The sequence below is a fragment of the Aulonocara sp. 'chitande type north' Nkhata Bay genome, linkage group LG4, assembly GCF_057382095.1.
Source record: "Aulonocara sp. 'chitande type north' Nkhata Bay isolate Kocher_YH1m ecotype deep benthic linkage group LG4, A_spYH_male_GT1.1, whole genome shotgun sequence".
Lineage (NCBI taxonomy): Eukaryota > Metazoa > Chordata > Actinopteri > Cichliformes > Cichlidae > Aulonocara > Aulonocara sp. 'chitande type north' Nkhata Bay.
The window spans coordinates 11,098,768-11,122,822 of NC_141347.1; the positions used below are offsets into that span (position 1 = coordinate 11,098,768).

General features: G+C 39.9%; 1 long non-coding RNA gene across 1 annotated transcript; it reads right to left on the reverse strand.

The window, feature by feature from the left end:
* Positions 1-233: 233 nt before the first annotated feature.
* On the reverse strand, positions 234-7,739 carry LOC147331994 (uncharacterized). The gene is made up of 2 exons (XR_015128751.1): positions 7,351-7,739; positions 234-7,221 (listed from the first exon to the last, which is right to left on the reverse strand). It is a non-coding gene; the product is annotated as an uncharacterized LOC147331994 (long non-coding RNA).
* Between the last annotated feature and the right edge of the window lie 16,316 nt (positions 7,740-24,055).

Genomic DNA, 24,055 nt, shown 5'->3' on the forward strand with positions numbered 1-24,055 from the left:
TACACTACAGTGCATATGCAGGTACCATTTATCAAAATGTGTAATCACTTAGTTAGAAAATCAGCTAATTTGCAAGTATGTCATTTGAAGGATATAAAAAAAACAACAACAGCAATAGAATAATATTAAACACAAAGTGAACCCGTCTTCCTTCATTAAATAGGTTCTTTTAGATGTTAAGGAGGAATAGACTTAACCAGGCTGGCGGAGAATGAAGACAACCGGACACCTGCTGCAGATGGGGAATCAGTGAACTTTTATTGAGACAGAGACAACCTCTCAAAAACAGCTCACATCAAGAGATTCCAAATATTTGCTGTGAGGATGGGTATATATTCTCTAAAACTTACAGGAGGGGGTTGTGAGGAAAGTGCTGCATTAGCAGAAAAACAACTCCATAAAAGGAAAGCGGCCTTGGGTGTTCTAGTCTCTTCGCTTCTTATCGCTCTCAAGGCCAAAGTCGTGAGCACACATTTTTATTACACAGTTGCACAGTAACTTTAAAGCTGAACAATATTTAAAGCTGAATAATGTTTAAAGCTGAACAATATTTAAAGCTGAATAATGTTTGATCAGATTATATTTTCTTCAAATCCCCCTTTTGACCCATCTTAAATGGGTCAACACACAAAAATAAGTAACAATCAAAGGAACACAGAGACGTGTCGAAGCCTGGCTCGAAAAACTCCTCGGGTCTTTTCATTTGTCTTTATCTGTCATTGCAGATGAGGAGAAAAGAGTCCAGGCACCACCCTGCCCAGGGGTCGGCTGCAAGCAGTCTCGGTTCCCGATGAAAGCAGTAACAGCTGTCCTGCACACAAGGGTACAACGAGTTAGTGCAACCAGGGTAGTGACACAAAATTAACAGTTCCTGTAACTCAGCAACCAAAAAGCATAAGTAATGATAAAAATGTGGAGAGTACAGAGTATACTATAATAATGAGAGATATAAACGTGAAAATGTGAAAGAATAAATCAACCGTAAAATAAACTCAGAACGGTAACTGCTAAGGACATTCAAAAGTGAATATGGTAAAACTGGAGAGGAAGTGGTGGGCAAGACCCTAGGGGCTACATTTGTCAGATTGGGACTGTCAGAAGGGGGCGAAGCTTTTGAACTTGAAGGTGTCAGAAGTGTCGGGGGCCCTTCACAGATCAGGATTATGCCAATGGGAATGAGACCCAGGGCCAGGAAGCAAACAAAGACGCAACATCTTTGCCTGCCTGTCATTTCAGGGGGAAAGGGCCAAGACATGTTTACTTAGCTTGGATGTCGTCTAATAGAGGATGATGGGGCACAGAAAGGTGGTCCAGTTCCCCCCACCTCGCCAAGGGCGTGTTCTAGGAGTTAAAGAGCAACAACCTGCAAGCTGTACCAAAAAATCTTCATAGTCCCACCGGAAAATCATAAGAGTAATAAACGATTCAGCTCAACAGACAAGTATCATGTTCAGGTTTCTCCAATCATTAAATCACTATTATTGCCACAATTTGCTTTATTCACCCTTTGGGCAATGAGAGAGAGAGCCCCTAATGGCCAGTTAGTGGGCTCTAGGTCAAACTGTCCCCAAATTTGTTATTTGTTATTATTACTTGTTTTCATGTCACTTGTCTGTTTTCTACTGCACCCCTCTCACCAAAGCAAAGCAAACATTAGCAGCACATTGACCGTAGTCAGGCATCCTCATTCCATAGGTGCTATAAAACATTTCCTGTAAAAGAATCACAGTTTTCAAGACAGGGTGTGTCTCCCCCAACACTCTCACCAGAATACAGTGTAATAGCATCCCCAACTCCTAACCCATAAACACCGTTTCTTCACACATCCGCCCAGAAATCCTGTAATAGAAAAACATTAAAACTGTAACCCTGTAGGGAAGAAAATGTAAATGGTAACGCTGCGCAGTTACCTCTGTAAGCAACACAAGACACAAAAATGGCATTTACAGGTTCACTCATCCTCGAATATTTTGTCATCCTTCTACTCCTGTAAAAGAAACCCACATAAATTCATCCACCCTTTTATCCTATCTAGGTGGAGGTGGTTAACCTTGAGTCATGGTCAAGTCTTGTCATCTTTTACCAGTCAGTCCGTTTGTTTTTATTCCCAGTCTTTCATCCATTCATCCGTTCTTTGCTGATAGTGAAACCTGTCGTCGCATCTAGTTTCCACACTCAGCAAAATGACGTCATCTCAAAAAGAAACAAGAACTTGAGTTTGGATTACCTCGCTGAATCCTTTTTTAAACAGGGACTCTCGTTTCTAATTGTCCCCACAAGTGTTTCCTCCAGAACCCATTTCAATGCGGAGAAACTCACTTACAACAATTTTCTCGCCGACGTGTAATGCTTGTAATTTCCGATGTGCAGATCTGCTTAAAGAAAAGATTCACAAACAAAAATCAGTAAACATAAAACAAAATAAAATGAAAAATAACAAAAACAAAATGCAGACGCCCGGGTCTTAGGACTTGTCACTGAATATTCTTCCCATCAATAAAAATACCAACCTAAACCTACACAGAGTCAAATCAACACCACCTCAACCTTTTCATATTCATAAACCTATATGTTTTGCGTTCGTGAAACAAAATTGAACCATTAAGTAAGTTGAGCTCTTGAAATGTTTTAATTCTCTTAATTCTGCCAGTTTATTTCAACACTTATTCAATGACTTTTATTCAACTGCTACTTGGTCACTCGACTTTTACCTGTTCAAATTGCCTAGGGTTCAACAAAGTCTAGATCCCCGTTTTCATGAAACTTGAACGGTGTACGATGATTTACTTACAGTAATTTAGAATCATCACTCAACCTAGCTCTACTACTGGCACTGCGTGACTTTTCTCACACTGGAAACCAGAATTTAGTACAGAACTTTAATGCCTCAGGCAATCGCGTTCAAGGGCTGCCCCCCCTTCTCTTCTTCTTTGTCCGTGTGTTCCTCCTTTATTAAATCTCCATCACAATGACGTGGCGCTCTGAAATAAAACTCACACTGTTAATTCCTCGTTTTCACTCTGCACCACTGCTCAGAGTGTTTTCTTTTCTTTTTAGTGTAGAGTAAACAATTAAGTCGAGGCCTTAAGCCCCAGATATCTCGCACGGGCATCATTTTCATAACCAAACCGCTCCGGACTCTGCTCCCCAGACCACACAAATGCCCTCTGGGCTTATTATTATAGCAAATTCTGTATTTGACTTTGTTGTGTGCAGCATTGAGCCTTTGTCAGTAAAGCATTCTTCATTGCAGCAGCTGGAGCATTGTGTGTCACTTCTTAGTAAATTAAATCAACATTTTGATTTTAGTGCATGGGTATGTATCAGTTTTTACTCCCTCAACAAGTGCATAAGTGTTCATGTGTGTGTTTCCCTTCATTCTAAGTAGGCGCATGCAGAAGTGTGTGTTCGTGTGTTGGTATATGTTTGTGTTCATCACCTTCCTGTTCTGTAGTTTAGGTAAACCAGCGGCCTGACGCATGGCCTAGGGTCCTCCCCTCCTCTTTGGGTCTGTTTATGTTGTCCTTACTTTGCTCCACGGCCTTCTGCAGCTCTGCTGTTCGGCTCTTCTCAGAGGTCAGCATCCTTCTGCTCACCGTCCCTTTTCCTCCGGGCTTAATGCGCGTCTCGTCACAGCTCTGTCAGCTGACGCAGCCTGGGAATTTCCCCCGTGTAGTGAAACGGGCTTTAGGTTTAGTGCTCTCCGTCTCTGCTGCATGAGATCACTCTTTTGCAGCACTGTTGACATCCTCAAGTTGTTGTTGTGAGTCCAGCTGCTGTGGCCTTCAGGGGTCAAAGGGTCAAAGATGGTCGCGGAGAGGGCAACGATGGTAGAGGGGAGGGTAGGAGTCCAGGTCAGCTTCGGCTCTCAGAAAAAACAAAAACAAAACAAAACAGGCGAACAGGAAAATGATGTTGTGTTGGCTGTGCTGTGTTGGCTGTGTTATCCCGAGAGGGGAGAAACAACGAGATCTCGTCTCCCCCCTTTTTTGTTTTTGTTTTTTTTTTTTTTTTTTTTCACCATATAATCAACTCATAACCCCTCAAGTTGACAGGACAACACAGGTACGTGTTAAAATTCTTAAGATCCTGTTTAGAAACCTAAAAAGGAATTTCCTATCATTCAGTAGTCATTTGTCTTAAACAATCAACAAAAACATGTCCCAAGTCGACCCTTTTAACCACTAAATTTGTCGTGTCCTCACTTAATCCTCAGACCAGTGTCTTTGTCTTTTGACGTTACGTTGTTGTCCTGCAACCCAAAGCGTTTAATTGTCAGTAATGTATAAACTATATCATTTAAAAACAGGTGTATGTTAAGTGTCGCTACTTTAACCTTGCATGTACGTGCACATGTATGTAAGCTGTTTCTTCATTGCATGTATGGGTGCGTCTGTATATGGGTTACTTTAACTTTTTCTCAAACGAGGCATTTCTCTAACACGCACATGTGTCTGTTCCTCATCCTTCTCATATCTTTCTCTGGTTGTGTGTGGTTTTATTTTTTTTCAGTGATTTACCAGGAACATCTTTTCCTTTTCTCCATGTCTTCCGCCAGAGGTTAACACTGGTGAGATTCAGGGACACAGCACCCAGAGCAGTTCAGCGAGAAAAACCCGCCTCAAACTACATTCTCTCTTTTTTGTTTTACCGGGAGGGGTGAGGACAACTCTGGTGTCCAGCCGTGAATTTTAGCCAAAGCTTGGCCTGTCTTCTGCTGCCGTACTCAGGCTTCCAGGTTAAGAAAAAACACCTGTATGAAGACACTAAACATACATTTAGTATTTGTATAAACATAACTGCCTAAATCATTGAACTCTTGAGGAGGGTGTATTTCAGAATCAGAATCAAAATCAAAAACTTTATTGTCATTGTCATGAGACCGACGACATTAAGAATGGTCCCCGATCATTGCATCATCCCTAGTAATATCAAATATAAAAAAACAATAAAATTCAATCAATAAAATAGATAGAATACTTAAAATACTAAGTATTCCCACCGTCATGCTTCAGACCGTGCATAGATTAACACAAGAGTGGCATGGTGGACATTTTTGTAGTATTCAGATGTGTTATTGCAGTTGGATAACAGCTGTGTTTGAGTCTATTAGTCCTTGCTCTGATTGCCCTGTACCGTCTGCCTTAGGGCAACAGTTCGAACAGGGAGTGGCCAGGATGTGAGGTGTCTTTTATGATGTTTTGGGCCTTTTTAAAACAGCGGGCGTTGTTTGACTCTTTACTAACTTTAAAACCCCACCATAACAATTTCTCACTGACAAACTTCTATGCATCCATTTAAACATGCGAAGCCAGCACAAAATCACACACATACCCCTACAGCAAAGCTTTAACATAACCACAATGCAACTCCTCCCTTAAACGGGAGAAATCACCCTGAATCAACCAACTCTATATAAAACGTCAAACAAAGATAAACCACAAACATTTCTACACTTCTGTGTCTTCCACGCAGCACAATAGGCAGAAAAACACCGATTACCCACAGTCTACAACAAAAGAAAAACCTGCTCTTTTCACAACTCTCACAGCTAAAGTCAAAACTCTTACCCAGTGCCTCTGAAATAATAAAAAAATCACCAAATACTCGATTACTCTTCTCACTCGCTCCCTCTCACTCCCTTCTTCCTCATACAGCATACACGCTCGCTCCCGCGGACCCGCTCGGCCCCGCGGGCTCACTCGGCCCCCACCTTTTTTCTCTCACAGAGACAGAGAGAGAGACCCTTTTCCTTTTTTTTTTTTTTTTTTTTACTTCGGTCTATCTGCACAGAGTTTACCTCATCTCTTTCCTTCTATGGGCATGCACACTTCCTGTCTCACACACACAGCCCCTCTCTCAGAGAGAGCAGAAAAGAGTTTTTCCTTTTTTTCAACACTCAGGAGAAATTCAACAGACAGTTTATACCACTATTTTACACTTTATTTACACACACCGGTAATTTATGTTCTATTTACACACGGGCCCGCATAGACATATGCCAGAAGAGGTTACCCCTAACTTTTTGACTAATTTAAAAGCACCTATAGCCCAGGCCTAGCCTTGCTGATCAATACATACCTCGGGAACGCCCTCCCAATGTGCTAAGAATAACACCGGGACCCCAACCATCATCATTAGTTTCTCGATCTAATTCTCCATCCATTTTACTGTCAATGGAGGAGTGTTCTTTTATTGCTTTTAAAGGAGAATTTGGGCCAGCTGGGTTTCTGCCTCTGTTAGGCACTAATCAGCTGGGGCGCTGCTTTAAAGGTGAGTCAGCACTGAAATATCCCTTCAGGTGTTACCAAGCTTCTACCAAACCGGAGTCTGGCGGGTAACCTTGCCTAGAGCTTCCTGATAGGGGTGCTAGTTGGTTGTCACCTTGTTCACACGTCTCATTCACACTTCATACATTACCTGCAGTCACTCATTACCCTCCTTATGTATGTAATAAATGTGTAAAAAAATTCTATGTGTGGTGTATTATTTTAACCAAAAGAGGAACCTAGTTCCTTTAATTGTGTAATCTGTGAACAACGGAGAACCAAACTGTCCTGCCCAGTGTTCCACAGCAAGCATTCAGCGTGTATTTATGTGTGTCCAATATCAAACAGAACATCAAAACATTTAAAACACTAAAATCATCGGGGTTTTAAGAAGAGATCCGTTTTCTCCTATTGATCAAAGGGACCCCTCCTATGGACTCCAACCAGTACTTCTCTTTTTTAAGTTTTAGAGGATCTTTTCTAATAAAGTCCTCTGGGCCTTCCTAACCCTTCTGTAGTTTAGAGAATATTACTAAAAAATATTCTCAAGGCCTTTAACCTTTTAATTTGTTTAGAAAGGCGTTACTAATAAACCCTTTCAAGGTCCCAGACCTGCTGAGGTATGTATCCGACACCGGAGAGCAAACCCGTCGGCTGCAACCGTGGTCAGACCTCAGTTCACTCTTATCTTTATTCACTTATTCACTTATTTCTTATTCACTTATCTCTTATTCACTTGTCTGATTCTCAACAAGCCTTAAGTAAGCCAGACAATTTTGGTTATGAATTACTAGGAGTTTGGACACTAAGTATTTTTATAATGTTCAATATAGCAGAAATAAAAGGTCTGCTTACCTTGTTTTTTGTGTGTACACAGCTTTTGTCCAAACTCCGTTCACTCAGACCACGGCCGATGTCCTCCCTCCCGTTCCAGTTTGACCTGGAGCGGATCCTGTTCGTGACGCCAATTGAAGGATATAAAAAAAACAACAACAGCAATAGAATAATATTAAACACAAAGTGAACCCGTCTTCCTTCATTAAATAGGTTCTTTTAGATGTTAAGGAGGAATAGACTTAACCAGGCTGGCGGAGAATGAAGACAACCGGACACCTGCTGCAGATGGGGAATCAGTGAACTTTTATTGAGACAGAGACAACCTCTCAAAAACAGCTCACATCAAGAGATTCCAAATATTTGCTGTGAGGATGGGTATATATTCTCTAAAACTTACAGGAGGGGGTTGTGAGGAAAGTGCTGCATTAGCAGAAAAACAACTCCATAAAAGGAAAGCGGCCTTGGGTGTTCTAGTCTCTTCGCTTCTTATCGCTCTCAAGGCCAAAGTCGTGAGCACACATTTTTATTACACAGTTGCACAGTAACTTTAAAGCTGAACAATATTTAAAGCTGAATAATGTTTAAAGCTGAACAATATTTAAAGCTGAATAATGTTTGATCAGATTATATTTTCTTCACATTCAACTATATTATCTGGAAAATGACTAATGCGCCCGCCAAACAATAACAGCACCCAGATACTTGCTTGGGGTAGATAGCATCTTTAGAGTTAGAGGAAGGTTTCAGTGACTCACAACGCTTCTAATTATTTACCGGTATAATTGATACACTATTTTGCCAAAAAATATTTGCTCATCTGCCTTCACATGCACATAAGCTTAAGTGGCATCCGAACTTAACCTGTAGGGTTTAATATGGTGTCAGCCTGCTCTTAGCACCCTCTGCTCTAATGCATCCCAAAGGGGTTCTGTCAGGTTGAGGTCAGGAGTCTGTGCAGGCCAGTCAAGTTCTTCTACACCCAACTCGCTCATCCATCTTTATGGACCTTGCTTTGTGCACTGGTGCGCAGTCATGTTGGAACAGAAAGGGACCATCCCCCAAACTGTTCCCATAAGGTTTGTGGTACGAAACTGTCCAACATGTCTCGGTATGCTGAAGATTTAAGAGTTTACTGGAACTAATGGGCTGGGCCCAACTCCCGAAAAACAGCTCTGCACAATAATCCCCCCCGCCACCAAACTTTACACTTGGCACAATGCAGTCAGACAAGTATTGCTGTCCTGGCAAACACCAAACCCAGACTGCGACGCATGATTCATCACTCCGAAGAATACATCTCCACTGCTTGAGAGTCCATGGCAACATGCTTTACACCACATGCTTTACACCACTGCATCAGACACTTTGCATTGCACTTAGCGATGCAAAGCTTGGATGCATGGAAACCCAAACCCTGATCTGTAGGTAAGATTTTGCTGAGTGTTTGGAAAGGCAGGTATAACAGAGAGCACTAAAGAGAAGGGATTTGAAAGTACCTACAGGTCCTTTTGTTAAGGTTCAATGCAGGGGTCTCAAACGCAGAACTCCTGAATCAGCTGGACACAAGGGTTTATTTACAGAGTTCACCAGGTGTATATACAGGAAGTGCAGGGCAGTGCTATATACAACAATGTGAGGGATGGGGCTCCAGGGAAATCCAAAGGGGGGAATCACTGGCTCTCCAACTCTCCACATACACGACTGCAGTTCCTTTCATCACACTTGACACACAGATTCACACGGGAAAGGTAATCCAGGGGGTCTGTAGAAGAGGAAACAGGAATGAGTACGATATTCACAGACACTCGACTTATCTTGAGCTGTAGCTTGACTCGCACTGACGCGTGGTAGACAACGATCCAGCGAAGACCAGCAGTCACCTCCTGACTTAAATGCCGTTCACCTTGATGGGCATCAGGTGTGTTCCTTTCCGTGGGCGTGGGCCGAGGGCGGGGGAGAGGAGGAGAGAGAGAGAGAGCGCGAGAGAGAGAAAAGGAAGAAAACAGGCCGTGACACCTTTATGGACATGTTACAGACTATCCCCTTCTTCACTTCATAATGAAGTAGGGCAGACCACTCTAGAAATTAGCACTCATTAGCTGAAAAAGTACAAGAACATCAGGGATTAATATAATAATAATGATTTCATATTTTGGTTAGTTATTTAGGGCAGCGTTTTGTGTTATATTTGCATGCTAACTCAGTGAATATGTTCTGCACATCTTCACCTAAGTTCATCTTTGTCTTGAACCTCTTTACTCCCACTGCTTCTGTTACTAGCTGTTGGATGAGCTAATAAAGCAGCCACAGGAATATCCCTCTGCTCAAAGCTCACTGACTGAGCGCTGATAGTTCCAGTTTAGGATGCAGCTGCAGGAAGTTTATGTGTCATCCGTGATCTACAGCATTAAGCCCTCTAACTGTGCGGCGCAGAAGTGGATGACAAAACAATAAAGCACAGAATAAATCTGTGTCTGACTCACTGTATGGAAGTCATTATCAAAAAAGCCAAACATTCTGATGGGAATGTCACTATTTAAATAACTTCTTTGCAGTGATGTTTAAAATAATTCAAACCTCTCGCTGTAATGACTGTTTTTGGCGATAAAATCCTTTGGTGCACTTTCCTGACTAAACCATTTTCAACCATTCAGCAGCCGCTCTGTGCATACTGCTGTCCACATCAGCTGATGGGCTGCAAGTGCAGTCTGTGCTTCTCATAACTTAAAGAGTTAGACAGAAAAATAAAATATGAAATGGGGCTTAATCTTGATTTGGAAATCCCTTTGAGACCAGGTTACGCTCACGCAGGAATACCATTTAATGAGTATCCCGTAATAAAGCAGTAATATGACTCTTCATGGCACCCCTCTGGACATGCCCATGCTGCTTTTCCAATACGGTGAAGACAACCTTTTTGCCTTTAGTCTAAACAGCGAGGTCACAAATCAAAATAAGGAATGCTGACTGACCTCAGAGTCACTGAATGAGATGCCTGATCAGAGACCCTGGGGTTAGGATCTAGTGCTCCTGAACAGCACCGCTGAGCTTGATCTTAAAGAAAAGTCCATGCCAAGCCTGAAGCTGTACTTTGAGTTTTAGATGATATGTGTATCTAAGAGTGCTAAGAGTGATTTATGAGCTATAGCTGAGGACAACAGAAATGATCTGCTAATGGACCGAGGGGACAATTGAAGTAATCACCAAAGCTTTTATGTCAGAGCAAATCTGATAATTCACTAAAGACCAATTACAATAATAAACTGCTGGGAGCTGTCAAACACATGCCAAGTCAGTCAAATCAATTGTTGTTCATCCTCCTTCATAAGAGATGTAGTGTGGACCAACGAAGTCTGAAATGATGTAACAATACATTATTTCTAAGAGCTAGTGTTTCTTTATATTTACTTCTGAGTCTTTATAGGCATCACTCAAATTATTCTTCAACCTTAATAAACATGAAGCAAAATCAAAGATTTATTTATTCATATAATAAATCATTAAGGAAAATGTGCTTGGTATGAACTGAACACAACATAACAAAATTTACATGTCAGTCAGCATTTTGGGAATAAATATGTATTTTTATTGTATCTGATGATGTTTCATTTTCCATTTTGTGGTGAAAATAAAGTCGTAGTAAATGTTAAACGGTTCTTTTTCAGAAACAAACCTAATCAAAGAAATGCTTGTCATCGTTTCGTCTCCTCCGGCCTCGAAAGGGAAACTGGCAAGCGCCTGCAGATGCTTTGTCTTTTACTGGCAAATAAGCACATCAGCTCATGTAGCAGCAGCTTGTTTGGCAGATGCCTTTTAGATGAGGTAATACTCAGTGATTTAATCTGCCCTATCATCACGCACCACTAGGATCTTTTATTGATCAAAGTCTATTTAGAAACAGCTGCTGCAGTAATGCTGTATAAGAATCAAATTAGAAGAGCGGCTTTCTGCTGTTGATAGATTTTTGTTTCAGAATCAAGAGGCACTCGTTGAAAGAGTCGACAAAAATCTAACAAATCAATAAATTACCATCCACCTAAAAGCATTCACATGACTCAACTTGAAAGTGATGCTGCGCTGGAATCCTGCACATTCAAGGGTTGCGGAAGAGACGATTTCCATCCATTGTGTTTGGTGCACATAAACAGCATCCAACTGAAGCTTTTTCCTCCTGCCTGAAATATTAATTTGTTTTTCTTTAGTGATGATCTTTGAAAAGAAAGAGTCCATTTCTGCTCTGCTTAGTTCAGTTATTGTAATTTCAGCATCCTGACCTGTTGCATGTCACTTGAAATTTTGATAATACTTTATAATATGGACTGTGCAAAAGTTCTAATCTCCCTGTAATTAAATGGAATTTCAGTGTATTTTATTTGAAATTACAATGTGATTATATTTACTACAAATGGTTATTGTCATTAATTATAATGGTTAATGATTAATTATATTCCTTAGATAATTATGCTGTAAGTAAACGTAAATAATGTCGAAGTAATTTTACATAGTACATCAGTTTACAGCAAAGCAGACAGAAATGTTACTAATAATAAGGATTGCAAAATAAAAAAACAAATACCGAATAATCGAACATCAATCAAGCTTATTAATTTAATGAATATTAAATAAAAATGAAAAATCAGAGCAATAAGAATTTACACATGTAAAATACATGAAGGTATGCAGTACTTAAAATAGCTTATAGTACTTAAATTTACTTCCAGAATTATTTATTTCTCTTTTCCTATAAAATAACCAAAGTTATGCATTACTTAAAATTACTCATGCACTATGTAAAATTAGACATTACTTGCATTTACTTTCAAATTACTTAAATCTACAGACAGAATCATTATTTCTTTGTTTCCTGTATAAACCTGACGTTACCCCCGTATTCCTGTGTACCTACCTATAAGTATTTGAAGGTAAATAGAACATTATAATTTCAGTTTGTGCAGGCTATACATTACGCTAATCCAACACCCCCTTAAATATTGATGCAACAGATGTTAAAAGGAAAGGTTCCCAGGAATCTCTCCCCTAGTGGACCCAGGATATGCTGGCAAACATCTCTCTCTTAGTTGGCTTGAGGACATCTCTTCGTCCCCCCAGGATGAGCTGGAGGAGGTGGCCCAGAGAGGCGGGGTCAGGGCATCTCTGCTGTCTGCTGTCCTCACAACCCAGACACAGACAGAAATCAGGAAATTAAATGTTATTGAACTTGGCCTCTTAGTACCAACTGAGCATAAACACCTCAGCCAACCTGAGCATCGTTGGTGACCACAGTTCACCCATCTTCTGATGGCTGCTTCCAGCAGGATAATACAACATGTCAGAAAGCTCAGATCATCTCATAATGGTTCACTGTACTCAAATGGCCCTTACACTCACCAGATCTCAATCTAATTGAGCACCTTTGGGATTCACTGGAACAAGAGATTCACATCATGGATGTGCAACTGCAAATCTGCAGCAACTGCGATGCTATCATGTCAATACTGAGCAAACTCTCAGCTCAGACTTTTGGACATTTAAGCCCCTGAGTATCATCATTCTCATCCTTCTTTTGCACACCACTATAAAAACCACTGATCCATCCATTCCCAATGGCCCTTAGGATTAACTTACCACAGAAATATGGACGGCTAATGATAGGTGCATGTATCTAAATCTTCTGTTGCAGACTTCTTATGTTAATCATTGTAACACTCTTGAAACTGGTAGATTTGTGTTACCAGTTTTCATTAGTGGGGAAGAAGGATAACTTTCCTAAAAGTTTTTCAATGAAAACAATGAGAAACAGCTTGTGTGTCCTTCTGTGCTTCTATAAAAGACAATTGTTATTAAGTGGTATAGCCTCATTGGAGCCAGGGGATTTGTATAGCAGAGGCAAACAGCAGACTCCCAACAATAGTCATTATGTGAGAACAATAACCACTTCAGATACAGTGAAGCCCACTATCCCTGTGTTCCCAGCTCACTTTATCATTTTTCTTGTTCTGCCTGCAGCACAATAACGCAGCATTAAAAATAGGACTTGGATATGTTTAGAGATAAGCAAGCAGGGTGGTGGGAGGGTCTGATCCTTCACTCAACACTTTTCTCTCTTTGGCCACTGTGATGAGGGATACATTCTTCAGTGTTTCCAGCCAAGGATCACAATAATCCTTGTGTCAGGAGCAAGTATTTTAAAGATTGTACGAAAATAAATAATGGGAAAAAAAGCAGATTTAATAGTGGATTAAAGACTTTAACAGATTATTAACATGACGAAACTTTCAAATATGTAAATTAGCATTTATTTTGAGCTACGTGTCTGGCCACTTTATAAATGCTCACTAATGACTACAATTTGCAGGGCTGCGCTTGGCATACGATGGAGGTATTCACTAAAAATAGCTTAAAACAGGGTGGATGAGTGTGATGTCCAGTTGTGGGCAATAAAACCAAAACAATGAACTGAAGGACGTCAAAGGCGCCATCAAGCATCAAACATCCTGTATTAGATTGTTCAGTGGGATCAGTGATCTCCTTGCCACACCTCACCTGACCTCAACCCATCATCCTGACATTCAAACTAAAACAGGGCACATCCAGCAATTCTTTGTCATTTTCTCAGATGAACGATAAAAAAACTCAACTTTCTGCAACCCCCTCTCCATTCCTACTCTGCCCTTAGGGGTCACTATCATAGCACACCTGATATTCTCACTCAAGTGTATGTGGGTGTATTGTGGGAAATGTAGGTGACAGGTATTGAGAAGTAGAATAATGAAATTCAGATAATATTAGTGCTATAAAACCAGAGTATTCTTTTAACTAAGAAGTGCATTGGCTCGGCTCCCATGTCGCCACGTGTATCGATGACTGATTAGGAATCTGACTAAGATCAAAGGGTTTGCTGTATTTGCTGAGGAGCACATGGTCTTCTGTGGAATACATTAATGTGTCAGAGAGATTTTAAACGAAGCCCATTCAGACTTATTGTGCAGCTCAAATGCATCTTCTTTTAAGAGTCCTGACGTTTGTTTTGCCAAGATAATCTCTCCCAATTTCTTGAATTTACTACATGACCGCGTGAGTCTCTGCTGTATTTTTCCTTTTGTGGTCAGGCTGCAGGCGGCCCTCCTGTTACTCTGCACAGCTGTGGAGCCTCACTGGAAGCTGCCTCCTCTGCTCATCCAGCACATTAGAGATGCCATGAAAGGCTGCACAGAGGTCCTCCTCCCACAATACCACATTATAACCTGAAGGATATGTGTCACATATTTCCCGTTCTGCCATTTTTGGTGTGTCTTCACAGTGTAGCAGTCTTGCTGATATCATAAAAGGCGTGCTTTCACACATCGGTCGCTAGATTCCATTTTTGGCTACTGCCATGTTGAGTTTTTTGTTGTTTTATGAGCCAGAAGTGACTGTATTTGTACAAGAAGGTGATGTTATCAGCTAGCTGGTTATCAAGCTGTATGCATAACTATATGGGTGTCACACAGCCATAGATAACTGCTAATCAGTGCTACGTAACAACAGCAAAACTGGAATACAGAAAAGCTGTAATTCACTGAGTGTTTCACTGAAATGTTTCAGTGTAGTCTGGTTTTCATTCTGTTTCACATGACCATATCTCTGTTTGTGTAAAATGTGTAAAATGTCCCTTGACCATGTATTTATACAACTAGATACTGTATACAGGTGGATGAACACCAGCATGACAAATACTACATTTCAAGGGAAATACCAGAACTGATTCAGTCATGCATTCGGTCTGTTTATTTTCCGGAAGCTCTGAGCTGCCTAGTATTCCCACCAATGGTGTCACTTGAGCTATTGCTCCTTTCCACCCACTGGATTCCACTCAGCTAATCAGTCCTGCAGTACATATATACACTCCCAGCCTTCTATCCCACTTTAGACACACTTTGTGCTGAGTGTTGTAGCTAGTTGTATTCTCACTCCTTTTGTTTGGAGTCAGTTTTTTAAAGCTTGATTTTGTAGTCATTCATTCTCCATTTAGTCCTTATATGTGGCTTAAGGTCAGCTTCTTTCTTTGGCCAGTTGTGAATGATGGCTGCCCATCATTAGTTACAGCTTCATAGTCATAGATTACATTCCTGAATCCGTGGGATTTTGGATGGGCAAAGTTTCTTCACAAATGAATCGTTTTGATGTGGATTTTGAAGAGTGTTTTCTTATTGATAAGAGAACAACAAATGCATCGTTATGTAACTGATTTTCTCTCAAATCTGGCACAAACGCAGTTCCCGTTATACTGTCACCAAGTGAAAAACTGCTCTCTGTGACCTCATTAGTAAGATAAATAAGATAAGATTGATTTTTGTTTTTTCAGCAGCATTTAAGCGTGAAGTACAGTGATGTTGCTCATAGTTGTTTAATCAGCAATGTGATTTACTAAGGTTTACCAAGAGAGGCTGAATATGACAGATGTTTGTGGACTCGCATCACTCTTATCTTCAAATGCCCTGTTTAGTTAATTAACTGCTGGTTGAATAACTGCTGGTCTTTTTTCCAAGTTTAGTCATGGATGAAAAATAATTTGAAAGTGAAAGTTGAACCAACATTGCAGATTCTGCTTCGATGTACTTCAAAAATGTCTCCTGGATGTTCTGATTTGGATTTCTACTAAAAGAAAGTTTTCGCTAAAGAACTGTTTTCTAGCTCTTTATTAATTAAAATAAAATAAAACAAAATTAGTGACTAAAACTTATAATCTCATGCCTTTTGGTGCACCATTTCTTCTACTAAGCTGACTTCACCTTTAGTAATGCCATTCATGCCTTTATGTTTCTGACATGGCAGACAGGTAAGGGAATAATAGCAAGAGTTGATGCGTTAAGTTCAAAACAACACCAACAAATGAAATAAAACTTATATATAAAAAGCTCTAAATAGTTCTAAAAGAGGTTCCAATAAAATTGGTTTGTATGTGGTTCATCATGTGTTGACTGCTGTTGTGATTTTTACATATAAATAAGACTAAATTGAGTTGAACTGAATTGAATTGACAAAGTTACTGCACAGCTTCAAGGCCAAACTTTTTGCAGGTGATGAGACGCTAAGAACGTTTCTTCTGCATTCTTAAGCGCTTGAAATGAAGGCAATCATGTGAGTGTTATAAGTCACATGAGCTGAGCTGTCAGTCCTTTCTGAGGCGTTGCCCACCGCTCCATCACATGTCCTATTACGGTCACCTGGTGTAGGTGTGATGCTGCGAGTCTTTCCCAAATTAAGCGTGTTCCAGTTGTAAAGTCAGTAAAGCGAGGAAAAACAGGATTTGTTTTGCTCCTGCATAGTAGAGACATTCTTGCATCACTGGCATTTACAGTGGAGTGCTTGTTTTCTTTCTCTTAAAAACACCACTGCAGCACGTTCACGGATAGAGCCCGGTCAAGGGCTCTGCATATGACTCATTTAACGAGTTAAAATACACAGCAATAGAAGGACAGTTTCCTGGATTGTTACATGAGGGTCACTCCAACGCTGCTCCAACTTTTTGAGGTCGAAGCCCGACTTGGAAGGAGCATTGCAATTGAAAATTCAGACTAGGAACTCGTGAATCCCAACATGCAATTTCAAATTGAAGAAGTTTTATCAAGAATGGAGGTTGGAACACTTGGGACTGGGGAGGGATCTCAAAGGTGCGTTGTACATGGCTGATATCTGGTGTGGTAGGCCTCCACCTCTGTTCAGACATAAATAGGACATAAATAGCCTCATTTTCTCTTCTCTCAAACCATCCGTGTTCCAGTTACAAAATGGGCTGTATTTGTTTAACACCAGATGTAACGGGACTCAAACCTTCCAAAACTTTCAACTTTTGTTTCATCGGTCCACAATCCAAAATCAGTCCACAATATTTTCCCAGAAGTCTTTGGGGATCATCAAGATGTTTGGCAAATCTATGACGAACCTTTGTGGTCTTTTTGGTCAGCAGTGGTTTTCTGCTTGGAAATCCATGAATGCCATTTTTGCTCATTCTCTTTCTTATCTTGAATCATGAGCTCTGACCTGGACTGTTTAGTTCTTCAGTTGTTGTTCTGGGTTCTTTTGTAACCTCTTGGATGAGTCACTGATGCATTCTTGGAGCGACTTTGGTAAACTCCTTGGAAGGTTCACTACTGTTCCAAGTTTTCTCCATTTGTGAATAATGGTTCTCACCGTGGTTCAGTGGAGTCCCAAAGCCTTAGAAATGGCTTTGTAACACTTTTCTGACTATATGATGTTCATTGCTTTGTTTCTCATCTGTTCTTGAGTTTCTGGTGGCCTGATGTGTTACTTTTAGCCTACTTCGCTTTGTCAGACAGTTTCTGTCTGGCAGTAATCAGGCCAGCTCTCCACAAATCTGGGTAATCACATTTACTTCATAATTTTTTTATTTTTTATTTTTTATTTTTTCTAAATGACATCAGAAACAGCAGTATGCGACATTACGTGATGGCAGAGCTTCAGTTCATCCTTTGTCATTTTTATTTTTTATTTTTTTTAATAAATAGGACAGGGGGAATGAATGAGAGAAAGAGGGGGAGAGAAAGAAAGAAAACCAAAGGGGAGAAGAGACGGTGAGAAGGGGGGGAAGAGAGAGAGAAAAAAAAGAACTCCTGGGTCACCTGTATGGAGAAAAAAACAAACAAACAAACAAACAAAAAAAACAAACAGAGGAGACAGCAAACAACAAAGAGCAACATAATAATAGAGAAAACAAAGCACCATCACAATAAACTAGCTAGTCATAGATATCAATATTTACTAAATAATAAACGATATTGTGCAGCACGCAAGATAGACGGCGCACAGTGTGCTTTGAGGCAGCAGCCAAGAAAGCTTTAGTCCGCGTCTGTGAATACCCATGTGTGCATACCTGTGTGGATCAGCATGCTTGCATTCCAAAGGTTTCTCCATGTAATGATCTGCTAGGGAGTGTGGGGGGGCCACAGCCCCGTCCTCCAGGGTGTGAAGCGGGTATGGAGGAGATCAAAACTTCAGACATCCAGAGGCCCCCAGAACACAAGAGACCATGGAAGACCAACAGAGGGGCAGCCGCGCCACTGTTCCAGTAAGAGCTGAGGAGAGTCCCAGATGAGGGCTCGCCCAGCAGCCGCGGAGCAGAAGTCAGGGGGAGTTGCAGTGACGCGCCCGTGAGCTCCGCCGGCCCCCAGCTGTGCCTGAGTGACCGAGTCACCTCCAAAGGGGCCCGAGCGAGCCCCAGGCCCCAGGCCCCGACAAGCGGCCGCCAAGGAGTGAGCCGGTGTGTACCCGGACGCCCACCCCCAGACACAAAGAACCACCAACACACCGACACCTGAGGGAGTCCACCACCGGACTTCATAATTACTTCAATTACAATTACTTCATAATTTAACACAGGTTGGGCAATTACTTCTACACACAGGCTTTTTTTTTTTCTTTTTACAATAAGTGAAATAATCGTTTAAAAACTGCATTCACAAATATACAAAAACTAAGAAACTAGGAAAGGGGAAACTACTTTTTCACAGCACTGTACATTTTCGCCTACACTGTTCGAATCGATACTCCTTCATATTTTTATCCAGTGCTTTTTTTGCATTAGCCTTATATGATGACTGGCACATTCGGTATTCTAAACTTTGACTGCCCAAAGAATCTGGCTCTTGGATCAAGCTGCTTATCTTAACATTGCTGAAAGCATGATCGCTTCAACCTTCAACTGAACCAGCTCCATCAACAACCACCAACTTCTGTGTAAGTGTAGTTTGGATTGCAGCTTTTCTTTACAAAACAAACGTCCTATTTGAGTGTTTTATCTTGTGATATCAGAAATATTCACATCGTTAAATAAATTCAGTTATTTACGCCAGGAACATTTTAAACTGGTATGTGTACTGACTTTGAAATATGCAAAAAATGTTGTTTAATTTTCTGTATATACAGTCTGACATTTCATGTCTGTTAGCACTGGCCTTTCCCTCCCTGCATTTAAAATTGAACAGTCCTATTCAGAGACACATCTGTGGCATTAATTATGCCTCACTCATACACAGAAAGCATCCATTACAGACCCATTAGTTTACATAATTTGTTATTCCCAGCAATTCTCACAATCTCGCCTCTGTTCAACCCTTCCAATCTGAGAGGAGACACGACAGGTCATATAAGGACAGCAGACAGGCCAAACTTGCAGAAAATGTTAAACCTAAACCAACCAGTGAGCTTAAAAAAATAAAGAAATTTGACCCAGTTTCTTTCATATAACTTTAGAAAACAGACAAAGGATGTTTAATTTTCACATCTGAGGACATCTTGCCTCCATAACATGTTGCCCAAAACTCTACTTGTTAGTAAAATTAAACATCCTTTTGCTTAAGGAAGGACTGTGTCCCTGCTTCCTCTTTGATAGTGGAGCATTAAAAAAAAGTTTCCCAATGAGGCCTAAATGTTCACCAGTCCTTAAAGGGAGCTCAGAAAACCTGAAAGCATGACTCACCACTCTCGCTGACAAAAACACACAAACATCTGGGAGCTGGAATTATATCTAAATAAAGCAAGATCAAACAACACTCAATCAGACAGACGTGATGTCAACTCCCCGTTTTGATGATGATGACAATGTGTATGAAACTTTTCGCCGTGGAATTTGGCGCTGAAAGAGAATAATCATATGCACAATCAACGTAATGACTAAACAGTCTAGCGTGCTCCAGAATTACTTGCATCACACGTTTTTATTGATCAGACTCATGTAGGCCATTAGAGCCAAGCTGTAAAAAACACTCTGGCTCGCTCTGCGATTTGCTGTGGTTACCGTGTTGTGATCAAAGAATAAAAGAAATACCCATTAATAATGTCTGCAGTCCTTTCTGGACTATGGTTAACCGAGCTGGATGGCACGCATCCATATCAATTCCACTTTTAACACTTCCCAGCACCAGTGCTTTGAAAAATATTAATAGCTGTGCACATGTTCTGCCTTGAAGACAAACACTTCTTGTAACTAGCCGCTGATGACTTTTAAAACAATCCAAATAAAAGTTTTTGTGTGGAAATAAAAATGCAGTATACGAAATAGAGTGTTATTCAGAAGAGAGGTACGAAGTAGGACATTTATTGCAATCTTATTTCTGGTGTTTATACTTCGAGTCCTTTCTCTTTTAAAGACAAGAGGAATGAGATATACATATGTTTAGAGAGCACTATACAGAAAAATAAACCATACAGGACAACGGGGAATACTTACACAAAAGTCTTAAGGCACTCCTCAATTCTTTTGATTTTTCCTTCCAAGGAGCCAGACTTACCGTATTTTTCGGACCATAAGGCACACTGGATTATAAGCAAAACAAAACAGTCAGATAAGTCAAACTTTACTCAACTCTTTCTTCTTGCTTCCTCCACTTCTTTAGCATTGATTCATTGATGTTGAATTCTCTCGCAGCTGCTCTATTCCCTTGTTGTTGCAGTATATTAATGACTAACCTCGTATTGTGGATGGATTATCTCAGTTGAAGTTTGGTCCGTTTACAGCATCCTGCCATGCGATTGCATTTGTCCATAATCAGTAACGCGTAACGCGTTACTGCCCAGGAACGCGTAGGAACGCTGCGTTACTGTGTTACTAAAACCGTGATTTTTTTGCGAGAATGTCTCATGACAGTGACGTAAGCGAGTGCGACGTTCATGATAACAGCTGTGTGCAGATCAACAATGGATCATATATCGAGTGCGGGAGAGAGTATGAGCGTGCAGCGTTTAAAGCGTGGAAGTACTGACCTTACTTTGAGTTTGATTCCATAAAAAGTGACAAAAACATTAGTGTCCGTTGTGCTTGGGAAGAAAACTTCTTTTTACACTGAAACCCCCCCCTAAACAAGCTCCGAGTGCGCAACGACGTAATGGGAAATTCACAGAGAAACTCACGGATTCTTCAACTGACCGCTGCGGCACACCTGCACCAGAGCACACCTCCGCCTACGGCACTCCTGCTATACAGGTGAAAATAAAGCAACAGGACCGCTAGTCTTTGATTTTATTTATTTTCTGCTGTGTTTTAAAACAAGTTTTAAAAAGAGACTTTTCCATTTGATTACATTTTGTATGATGGATTATGCAGAAAAAGTAGAATTGGGCTGAAAGATCTATCGCTTTATCACCTATTCAGGTTGTAAATCGTGTTTTTAAAAAGTAACTAAGTAACTAAGTAATTAATTACTTATGAAAATAAGTAATCAGTAAAGTAACGGGATTACTTTTTGGGGGAAGTAATCAGTAATTAGTTACTGATTACTTTTTCAAGTAACTTGACCAACACTGTCCATAATCATCGGGAACCGTCACGTTAACTTTTATCGAGTGGGAAAAAGTTCATCCTCTAGCACATCGTTATATACCTGCTAGTCCAACTTCAGTAACCCTACAAACGTCACTGCTGTTTAGTTTTCTGTCTTCATTTATGTTGGAAGTGATAGCAGAGCTGTACGTTTTAATTTGTTTCAGAAATCTCTCAGTCAGAACATGGTATGGCATGTTTAGGTGTAAACTAGCGAGCTAACTTCCTGCTAACTTAAAATAAATTTAATAAATTCTGTTTTCATGGATGCCTGAATGTGAAACTTAATTCAGGCATATATATATATATATATATTTAAATATGTGTGTGTGTGTGTGTGTGTGTGTGTGTGTGTGTGTGTGTGTGTGTGTGTGTGTGTGTGTGTGTGTGTCAAAAAGCACACAAAACACAACAGAAATAGGAAAAACGGCAACTGAATTTTAAGTGTAATAGACTTTCTGAAGGTCTTTCAGAGTTTTTCTAAGGACATTGATTGCTTTTTCATTTATTTGAAGTCCAGTCTTTCTACCTGATCATTTTCATTCTTGTTTTCTTGTTTTTTAAGCCACTTAACATTAACCTAACTTGAGGGATGAACCAAAACATGCTTGCATGTTTCAATAAATCTCTGTATCGGTTTCATATCTTCTTAACAAAATACAAAGGAATCAGTGTTGACTTTTGAGCACAACTTTCAATTCAGCTTCAAGAGAAAAATGATAAAGTCTGAATGGCACAACTACAAACTAAGCGCAATGCACAGGAAAGCAGATAATGATATGATCCTTAGAAATAGTCAAATTCTCCTTCAGGGCACTTCCAAAATAATCAGGTCATGTATTGTATCTATGTGCATAATTGCTATCATTTGTATCGCCAGTCTCTTCTTCCAATTTATTTACGTACAAATGTAGATGCTAATCTATAATGTCTATCTGCTGTTTCTTGAGCATCTAGGGAGGAAATGTTCTTCACTAACATCAGTACACTCCCTTTTGAAGTAGCCAGCTTCCTGCTGTTAGTGGTGCTGTCAAGCTTCCTGCTCTCCCAAACCACAAATTTTATTTACATTTTTAACAGTGTCAGATCAATCAATCACTAAATAGTGAGAGAAGTGTAATTTGTAGTTATAGTTGTAGGAAAAGCAGAATTCTAATATGAATTGTAATTAATTCAATAATGTCTGAAAAAAAATACCTAAGCTGATTTTTTGTGTCCTAGTGTCTTAACTACAGGGAGAAATGTTACAGTAAGCATGTTTTCCATGCTAATTTAGCCTCATTTAGCACACAGTAAATGTACACGTATTTAAAATGTTGCTGTACTGTATCAACATCATAGGTATTAATAAAGGCTCATCAGAGTTTTTAAATTAAAATTATTAGTTTTAAAGTGTTGTAACAGTCATTCTGGTTTGCAGTGTTTGTTAGGCTAAGAAGGTCAAGGTTTAGCTAGGAATGGGCAATCATGACCAGGACTTCTGTGGCTTTCAATAATAACCAAATGAGGAATTGCATCATTGTCATAAAGAATGATAAAATGTAATTCAGGGTAAAATATTCTGTTTGCGGAGACTGAACAATGGTAACCAAGCAGCTCACAGTATTACACTACTAGTAACATATTCCATTTTTTAAAACATGTTTTAAACTGTTAGCTTAAATTACAGCAGATTGACCGTAAAATAATATGATGCTAACAAATCACCAGCATGGGAGACCAGGTCGGATGGCCACATAGCATTTATCCAGTGTCTGCTACAACAACCTAAAATTCCCATCCTCTTGACCTGATCACACCCATGTATGCAAAACACTTGCAAGCGATGAAGTGCTGAGGAGGGAACTTGTTCATTTTGTTGTATCAACAAAAATAAGTCCTCCTCCCTTTAAATAAATTATAGAACTACATTATAGAGAAATAAAATGTATATATTAATTTTGGGCCATAAAGATAGGAATTAGGTATGTTTTGATATTAAATTTTAAAGTCTAATTTTAAATATAAAGATGATTTTAGCACAGAAGTCTGTCTTAATATGGACAGAGTTGGTTTGTACATGTGCAGTACAGATATACATGGGTTAACTTATGTATATATAAATCCATGAAATCATTTATGTAACCACAGTTAAGAAAAAGTAATTATGTTTTCTTCTTGACAATTGTTTATTGCTCTGACACCAAAGCAGATATCCATAGATTGGGGGGGGGGGGGGGGGGGGGGGGTTGCCATTATAATAAATAACATGGATATTATAAAGTTATAACTCATAGGTTATATTAATATAAAGTGTACTTTAGTTTCCATCAGGATTGTAGGTTCATTGCTCATAAAATTTTAATTTTCAGGACGCCAAGCAAATACTGCCAGAAGGTCAATCAAGATGAGACTGAGGCCAAGAAAGTCGACACAAACACATGCACACATACACATCACCCCACACGAGCTGTTGTTTGTTTAAAATACAAATGTGCATGTGTCTGCCAGTTAAAAAATGCTCATTATTTACCTTTGTCATTTCATTCTTTATATCCATGTTTTCACTATTTCCGTTGGTACCAGTTTGTGTTTTTTAACTTGTGACCAAGAACTATAAAACAGCGTGAAAAGTTTGCCAACTAGTCCCGCT